At 45.4% G+C, this 8928-nt stretch overlaps 1 long non-coding RNA gene across 1 annotated transcript; it reads right to left on the bottom strand.

The window, feature by feature from the left end:
* Window positions 1-1725: 1725 nt before the first annotated feature.
* LOC141416421 (uncharacterized) lies at window positions 1726-7025 on the bottom strand. Its single transcript, XR_012441148.1, has 2 exons — window positions 6318-7025; window positions 1726-1907 (listed from the first exon to the last, which is right to left on the bottom strand). It is a non-coding gene; the product is annotated as an uncharacterized lncRNA (long non-coding RNA).
* Between the last annotated feature and the right edge of the window lie 1903 nt (window positions 7026-8928).

Here is an 8928-nt window from a genome sequence, read left to right as displayed (position 1 = left end):
AAGGATGCCTTCTTCTGCATCCCTTTACATCCTGATAGTCATCCCTTGTTTGCCTTTGAGGACCCCACTAATCACTCACAACAGCTGACATGGATGGTGTTGCCTCAGGGCTTCAGAGACAGTCCCACCTCTTTGAGCAAGCCCTAACTAAAGACTTAATGGACTGGCAACACACAGGGTGTGGGGAGCAGATTATGAGGAGCCTATGAGAATTTGACATAAGCACAGCTGTGCCCAATAATTGGCAGGCTGAGTTTGGCATGGCCCCAGCCAGAGCAGAGAGCAGGATGCAGCACAGCTGCTTTTCCTAAGTTGTTTATGTTAAGAGAAGTAGGAATACAGGTTTCTCTTGTTACAATGTCATGCCCCTCTGGAGAACTGTTGCTCCACCTCCTTGTTTACCACTGGATATAAAAGACAGGCTGAAGGAGGATGAGAGGTTTTTTGATGAGGGATTTTGATTGGCTGCCACTGCCACTGGCTGGTGTGTCGCCACAAGAGCAGCTTTCTGCACCAATAACTTTATAAATAGGCTTTAGAAACGCCTAAGGAGTCAGTCTAAGGACTGAGACTTTAAGAGCTATCTATATGCAGTTTTTAGATGCAGCTGCTGTTGTTTGCAACTCTGAGCACTGAGACCTTAAGAAAGCTAAAGAGAGAACATGGGGCAGTGCAAGTGTGATGGGACAGTGAAAGTCTGAGAGCAAAGACTTTAAGAGAGATTAAAGGGAACATGGGACAAGTGCAAGTCTGAACGCTGAGATTTTAAGAAAGCTAAAGAGAAAACATGGGACAGTGTGAGTCAAAGGAAAGAGACTTTAAAGAATAGAAAAGAATTGTAAAGGAGTAAGGCCTTAAAGAATAAAGATAGAGAAAAGAAGCACAGTAAAAGAAGAGTTATTGGAGAAAAGAAGCAATGAGGCTGCTGTTCGTCTCCATCCAAGTGCCCAACACACCTGACCCCAACTTTCTGCAGGTGTGTTTATCTATCGTTTGTCCTTTCTGCATCTCCCATTGCCCCTAGTTAGCCCAGTTAGGTTCAGTAGTAACAGGAGCGAGAGAAAGCTCCTTCCACCAGGGGTCACCCTTCTGTAGTATGTTCATGACCTACTCTTGTGCGGGTTCGCTGAGCCTCTTGTTTCCAGAGAAACTGAACTCCTTTTAAACTTTGTGGCCTCTTGGGGCTACAAGGTCTCAAGAGAAAAAGCCCAGCTGTGCCTTCCTCAAGTTACCTACCTTGGCATGAAACTGAAGGGGCAAACCTGTTCCTTCAGCCCTGAACAGATTAAGCCAATTTTGGATTATCCTTTGCCCCAGACCTTCAGCCATCTGAGAGCCTTTTTGGAAGTCACTGGGTTCTGTTGTAATTGGATTCTGGGATATGCATATTAGCCAGGCCTTTATATCGGCTTCTTAAACAGGCTCAACAAAACTCTCAGTCCTATCTTGAGTAGAACCTAGAGAGAAAAAAGGCTTTTCAAACTCTCAAATAGGCACTTCAACTGGCTCCAGCCCTGAGCTTGCCTACCAAGCCACTTCTTGGCCAGCCCCTGACCATATACACTCCTCAGGAGTCTGGGAGGACTCCTAATCTCAAAAGGGGGACTATGCCTGTCAGATAACAGACTGCTTGTCCTGTCCTGCAGGACACATCAGCGTGGGTAGCGAACCTAGAAGGGGAAGAATGAAGGGACAAGAGACACGAAGGAGACAGCAAGACAGGAGTTCTGATCAAGCTGCAAAATTTTATTGTTCACACAGGGGTATTTATGTGCTGAGGGAGTGAGGGGTACGACGAGGTGCAGGCTGGTTGGCTGGTTCTGCTATAGGACTTCTGATAGGGTGCACGTTCGCGCCGGCGGCAAGGTAAACTCCTGGAAGAGAAGCAGGGACGGCGCCATCTTGTGCTGGAGGTGGAGAAGTTGGGACAAACAACCGCAAAATGTTCCAGGGCAAGGTCAAGACAGAATGGCTCACAAAGGGAGCCTTGTCTCCGACAACTGCTCAAATTCCAGGCTCAGCTCTTAGAATGTCCAGATATAAACCTCCGAGTGTGTTCAGCTTTAAATCTGGCATCCCTTCTCCTCACAGAGGCCAATCACACACTCATGTGAGTAAGTACTAGCTGAATGCTGTTCAGCTAGGTCTGACCTCCTTGATCAGCCACTTTCAGATCCAGACCTCACCCTCTTCATGAATGGGAACTCATCAGTCCAAGAAGGAATTAGATGGGTGGGTGCAGCTGGGGTGGCTCTCACTCAGACCCTATAGGCTGACCCTCCTTCCACTAGTGCCCAATTGGCTGAGTTGATAGCTCTCACCAAGGCATTACAACTATCTCAGGGAAAAAGTATACCTTCCTGGTCTTCCATGCCTATGCAGCTCTTTGGGAAGAGCGAGGATTACTAACTTTAACAGGATCTCCCATTAAACACTCTGAGCAATCCTAGACCTCCTAGAGGCAGCCCTACTCCCAAAGCAGGTAGCAGAAATTCATTGCCCTGGGCACAAATGATCTAAGGATGAAATAACAAAAGGAAACAATAGAGCTGACCTGGCAGCAAAGGAGGCTGCCCAAAAACCTTATGTTCAAGCCCCCCTTCTATGGGAACAATCCCTTCTCCCCACCCCCAATCATCCTCAATACTTGCCCACTGAACTCCAACAGGCCTCTGAGCAGGGGTATCACCTTGACCATAGGGGATGGTGGATAACTCCTGAGGACAAGCTATTTCTTCCACAAAGTAGCCAATGGAAGGTCCTCAGACCTTATACCAATCCTATTACTTAAGGATACATAAGACTCTCTTGCTGGCTGGTCAATTATTTGAGGGGATAAAACTTAAAGAAACCCTCCAAGATATTATCAGAGGATGTGAAATTTGCCAGTGCAACAACCCTGCAACTCTGCCCTGCCTGTCCCTGGGACCCAGAGACAAGGCACATATCCTGGGGAAGACTGGCAACTTGACTTTAGCCATCTGCCAGGAGGCCCAGACTCTAAATTACTTCTGGTCTTGGTAGACACATTTACTAGATGGGTAGAAGTGTTCCTCTATTCCTCTGAAAAGACCCAGGAGGTAATTAAGGTCCCAATTAATGAGATTATCCCTAGATTTGGGCTTCCCTAGACTCTCCAGAGTGACAATGGGCTGGCCTTCTGAGCTGAAGTCACCCAGGAGATCTCTAAGGCTCTGGGAATCAAATATCATCTCCACTGTGCCTGGAGACCCCAATCCTCTGACAAGATGGAACGGGCCAATGGACTGCTTATGAGACACTTGTCTAAGTTGGCTCAAGAAACTCACATCCGCTAGCCAAAGCTATTACCGCTGGCTCTATCCCCACTCAGAAATACCCCAAACTCACTGGGCCTGAGATACGCTATGGGAGGCCATTCCTTCACAATGATCTCCTCCTGGACACCGAGACTGCCAAGGTGTCCCACACCACCCAGCTGGCCAAATTCCAATGGATTCTTCTGAGCTGGGATGTGATGAGCCAAGGGGGACTCTTCCCCACCATTTTGCCCAGGCAATATGGTCTTAATTAAACTTCCTCACGCCTCTCTGAAGCTCCTTGGGAGGGGCCATACCTGGTCCTGTTATCTTTCCCCACAGGAATTAAGGTTGCTGGACTGGATTCCTGGATTCACAGCTCCTGAGCCAAATGTTGGACACTGGAGCCTGATGAGACCACCCCAAAACCATGCTCAGCTTCACTAGCCTAATCCTGTGAACCAGTGGAAGACCTTAAAATAGCTCTTCAAAAGAACCACATCAGACACATAATTTATGTTCCCTCTCTCCCTCTTTTTGTGGGTTATTTATATTCTTGTTCCTCTTATCTTGAGTGTTGGTTTGTGGATGACCTCTCCCCAAGTAGACATGGCTCCAGTGACTGGCCTTCAGTGGCGGGTACCTTATCCTGTGTGCCCTATTCCTCGTGCTCCACTTGCTCTCATAATCTTTGCCTTACTCTGCCCTGTAACAACGGATTCTTACCTCCCTTGTAGATGCAAAGTGTATCGCCTCCCCTCTTGGGATAATCGACTTGATTTATGTGTCAAACAAGGACCCATTTTCTGCCTCCACAAGGGACAAACCTACATAACTGGGCCATGGTGGGGCTCTTGTTATGTTATCCAGCCATGCCTCCTGGAGGTCCAGTTCTGGCCCCTGTCCCTCTTCCTCCACGTGTAACAACCCTCCCTTTTCCTCCAGTTACAGTTACATCTCCTGATAGTCTAACTCCAGCCCCTGTAGACCCACCACTGCCACAGTGTCCCTGCACATCTGCCTATCCCCACATGCCACAAGGATGTTACAGAACAGAGTCCTTTCCTGTTATACAAATGGGGGAAAATATTCAATCAGAAATTTAACAACTAATAGCTATTGGGGTTATGCAGCTCCTGTTTGCCCTATGGTGATAGGCCCTTTCTGCTGGGTGTCTAACTCAAGTGACTGGCTTGAAAGCCTTCCTCAACCCAATAGGACTTATGATTTAGACCCCCAGATATACAGACTACTTAATTCCACCCATCATCTCCTAAACTATACAAATCCCTCTTTAGCCGAAAACTGCTGGCTATGCCTTTCCCCAAGTCTCTCTTATGTATTGGCTGCTCCATAGACTCACTTGGAATTTCACCAGGTAAAATACTGGGCCTTCCCCTGACAAGGCCAGATGCTGCCAGTGTGAGGAGTGGATTATGAGAAGCCTATGAGAACTTGACATTAGCACAGTTGTGCTCAATGATCTATAGGCTGAGTTTGGCATGGCCCCAGCCGCAGAAGACAGCAAGGTGCAAAATGCAGCACAGATGCTTTTCCTAAGTTGTTTACATTCAGAGAAGTAGGAGTGCAGGTTTCTCTTGTTACAATGTCAGGCCCCTCCCCAAGAACTTTTGCTCCTTGTTTACCACTGGATATAAAATACTTGCTGAAGGAGGATATGAGGTTTTTTGATGAGGGATGGATTGATTGACTGGCTGCAGACTGCTTGCAAGAAAATGCTGCTGCCGCTGCTGGCTGTATGTCTTCACAGAACAGGCTTTAAGAATGCTAGGCTAAAGAAAACATGGCACAGTCCGAGTCTAGAGACTTTAAGAGGTATGCTAATGCAGTTTTTAGACATGGCTGCTATTGTTTGTCTGCAAGTCTGAGCACCAAGACTTTAAGAGAGAACATGGGACAATGCAAGTCTGAGGGCCAAGAATTTAAGAGAGATTAAAGAAAACATGGGACAGTGCAAGTCTAGCAAAGAGACTTTAAAGAATAGAGAAGAAGAAAGACTTAAGAAGTTAAGTTTTAAAGAATAAGAGAAAAGAAGCAAAGTAAAAGAAGAGGATAATAGAGAAAAGAAGTAATAAGGCTGTTGTGCGTCTCCATCTGAGCTCCCAGCAGATCTGGTCCCAGCTTTGTCTTCCATCGTTTGTCCTTTCTTCATCTCCAGTTTCCCCCAGTTAGGTCAGGAGGACAGAGCTTGAGAAAGCTAGTGACATGCCAGGGTGAAACTGACCCATCCAGCCCCTCAATGCTTCCAAAGCCTACAAGGGTCAAGGCCACTAGGAGAGATTCCTAAAGAGCTTTGTGTTAAAATAACGCTAACAACTGATCTAACATTTTGTCCTCAGTGTTTACCCCATCCTTGAACTCATTTTGTTTGTGGAACCACAGCCTATGTTTGCCTGCCTCCCGATTGGAAGGGAATCTGCACTCTAGCCCTTCTAACCCCACAAATCAATATTATCCCTAACAACCAATGTCTCCCTATTCCTCTAGCAGCCTACACTCAACCAAAGAGGGTTGTCAAAATCATTAACCTACTGATAGTTATGGGGTCATGGTTGGAATAGGTACTGGCCTTGGGGGCACCTCCTCCTCTGTCTATACCTACCGAAAGCTGTCAACAGAATTTAATGATGACATAGAAAGGGCCTCACAGTCCATAAAGGCTTTACAAGATGAGGTAGATTCACTAGTGTCAGTAGTGCTTCAAAACAGACATGCAGTTGACCTATTAACTGCTGAAAAGGGTGGAACATGCCTTTTCCTAAGCAAGGAACATCGCTTTTATACTAACAAATCTGGGGTGGTCATAGACATGGTCTGATAGTTACAAGAGCACATTACAAAAAGGAGACAAAAATTAGCCAATTAGTGGTCCTTCTGGAACAACATATAGAGCTGGGCCCCTTGGGCACTACCTCTGGCTGGACTGCTTTTTATGCTCCTTCTTTGGGCCTTGTATAATAAATGCTCTTTCCAAGTTTCTATCTCAACAGGTACAAAAGATAAAATTCCAGCTCTTACCTCTGCCAACGCATGAACCCTCCTTCCAGTTCTATCGGAGTCCCCTGGATGCCACATGGGTCAACCCCTGCACCTCCCCTCCCTCTTCCACCCCACTGTCAGCAGGAATCAGCTAGATGAGTCCTTATCCCTTCCCCCAACAGCAGTTGGTGCTTGTCTCAGAGGGGGAACTTACTGGGTCTGGGGGATCAGAAGGCAAAGTGAGCCACTGCCTCCAACCCCTGTGTGAGCATTGTGGGCCCCACATCCAGTAAAGGGATGGACAGTTTCACAAGCCACAGCCCCCTAGGGGCTGCCTCAAAATGCCACAAGTCTGATAAGCAGGAGGCTTTTGCACAACTGTGTATATGTTCCTGCAGAGATATGTTAACAAACCACTCCAGTCCTAACTCCTGCACCTCCCCTCCCCAACAGGGTGTGTTTCTACAAAGACACTCCATCCCTGACTCCTAACTCCCCTCCCCAGCAAAAAGGACCAAATAAAAAAATGTAAATGGTAAACAGAGAATGGACAACCACTTATCAAGGATGATACAGAAAGGATTTCTAGCTTGATGTGGCTGCCCATGTGGGAGGCACAGGCAGTTCGAGTTTGAGGCTAGTTGGGAAAAAGGTACAGGTGAGACCCTGTCTTAAAAACAAAATAAAGCTGGGGCTGGTGGCTCACGCCTGTAATCCTAGCTACTCAGGAGATAGAGATCAGGAGGATCACGGTTCAAGGCTGCCCCTGGCAAATAGTTCCATGAGACCCTACCTCAAAAAATCTTTCATAAAAATAGGGCTGGCAGTGACTCAAGGTGAAGGTCCTGAGTTCAAGCCCCAACAAACAAGAAACAAAATAAAAACAAAAGGGCTGGGAGCATAGCTCAAGTGGTAGAATGCTTGCCTAGTTGCATAGGCCCTGGGTTCAATTCTCAGAATTCCAAAAAACAAAGAAAAAACCCAAAAGGAATTCCACAGGGTTTGCAGATTAGAGCAGTGTTTGAGAATTTCTAAATCCCTTCCAACTCAAAGCCCTGTGATACTACAGTTCTCCCAGTACTTTTGATAATAAGGAACAATCATTTCTTGTCATTACTGCAAGATAATGTCACACATAAATGGAAATTCTGCCTGGCATGGGTAGCTCACACCTGTAATCTTAGCTATTTGGAAGGCTGAGTTTGGGAGGATCATGGCTCAAGACCAGCCTATCCACCTGCACACCCATGTTTACTGCAGCACTATTCACAATAGCCAAGTTATGGAAACAGCCAAGATTCACCACCACTGACGAATGGATTAAGAAAATGTGGTATCTATACACAATGGAATTTTATGTAGCCATGAAGAAGAACGAAATGTTATCATTCACTGGTAAATGGATGGAATTGGAGAACATCATTCTGAGTGAGATTAGCCTGGCCCAAAAGACCAAAAATCGTATGTTCTTCCTCATATGTGGACATTAGATCAAGGGCAAACACAACAATGGGATTAGACTATGAGCACATGATAAAAGCAAGAGCACACAAGGGAGGGGTGAGAATAGGTAAGACACCTAAAAAATTAGCTAGCATTTGTTGCCCTTAACGCAGAGAAACTAAAGCAGATACCTTAAAAGCAACTGAGGCCAATAGGAAAAGGGGAACAGGAACTAGAGAAAAGGTTAGATCAAAAAGAATTAACCTAGAAGGTAACACCCACGCACAGGAAATCAATGTGAGTCAATGCCCCATATAGCTATCCTTATCTCAACCAGCAAAAACCCTTGTTCCTTCCTATTATTGCTTATACTCTCTCTACAACAAAATTAGAAATAAGGGCAAAATAGTTTCTGCGGGGTATTGAGGGGGTGGGGAGGAGAGGGAGGGGGCAGAGTGGGTGGTAAGGGAGGGGGTGGGGGCAAGGGGGAGAAATGAACCAAGCCTTGTATGCACATATGAATAAAAAAAAAAAAAAAAAGACCAGCCTATCTCAGATAGTTCATGAGACCCCCATCTCCAAAACAATCAAAGTAAAATGGGCTGGAGGTGTGGCTTAAGAATTAGAACCTCTACTTTGCAACCCCAAAGTCCTGAGTTCAAACTCCAGTCCCAACAAGGAAAAAAAGGAAATTTTACTATCTTACAATAAGTGCTTAAAATGAACTTCTACTTTCAGAATATGCTGCAACTCACATGGCTCTTCTCCCCATTTATTCGACAATGAGACTGTGTCCCTATTTGTTGCAGAATGAGTTTCAGCATGCTTGAATAGTACCTATTTTAGCCTGTGTTCTACTTTTCTTGGTAATGTTATAAACAATGGATACAATGAATTTTAAAAACATTCAACAATGTTACATCTCAAATTCAGAATACGTATCTGTACATCAAATTCTCTATGCTAAACTAATGATAAATTATTTAAATGCAAGCAGTCAGTATACATCCTGCTTGCTCAGGACTCTCCAAATGAGGGGTTTATGTCTGTCATGAAAAAAAGGAAGTAGCTTCAGGTTAAGTAATAATACTAAGATGCTAAGTAATTATGACTACGACATTTATCATCCAATCTGGATTCCTGGTTCTACACACAGGAACACATACTGATATTTACGCAAAAGATAATTTAGGTTGAAGATACATCT

The sequence above is a fragment of the Castor canadensis genome, chromosome 14, assembly GCF_047511655.1.
Source record: "Castor canadensis chromosome 14, mCasCan1.hap1v2, whole genome shotgun sequence".
NCBI classification, from domain to species: Eukaryota; Metazoa; Chordata; class Mammalia; order Rodentia; family Castoridae; genus Castor; species Castor canadensis.
This window is presented reverse-complemented; position numbering and strand designations above follow the sequence as displayed.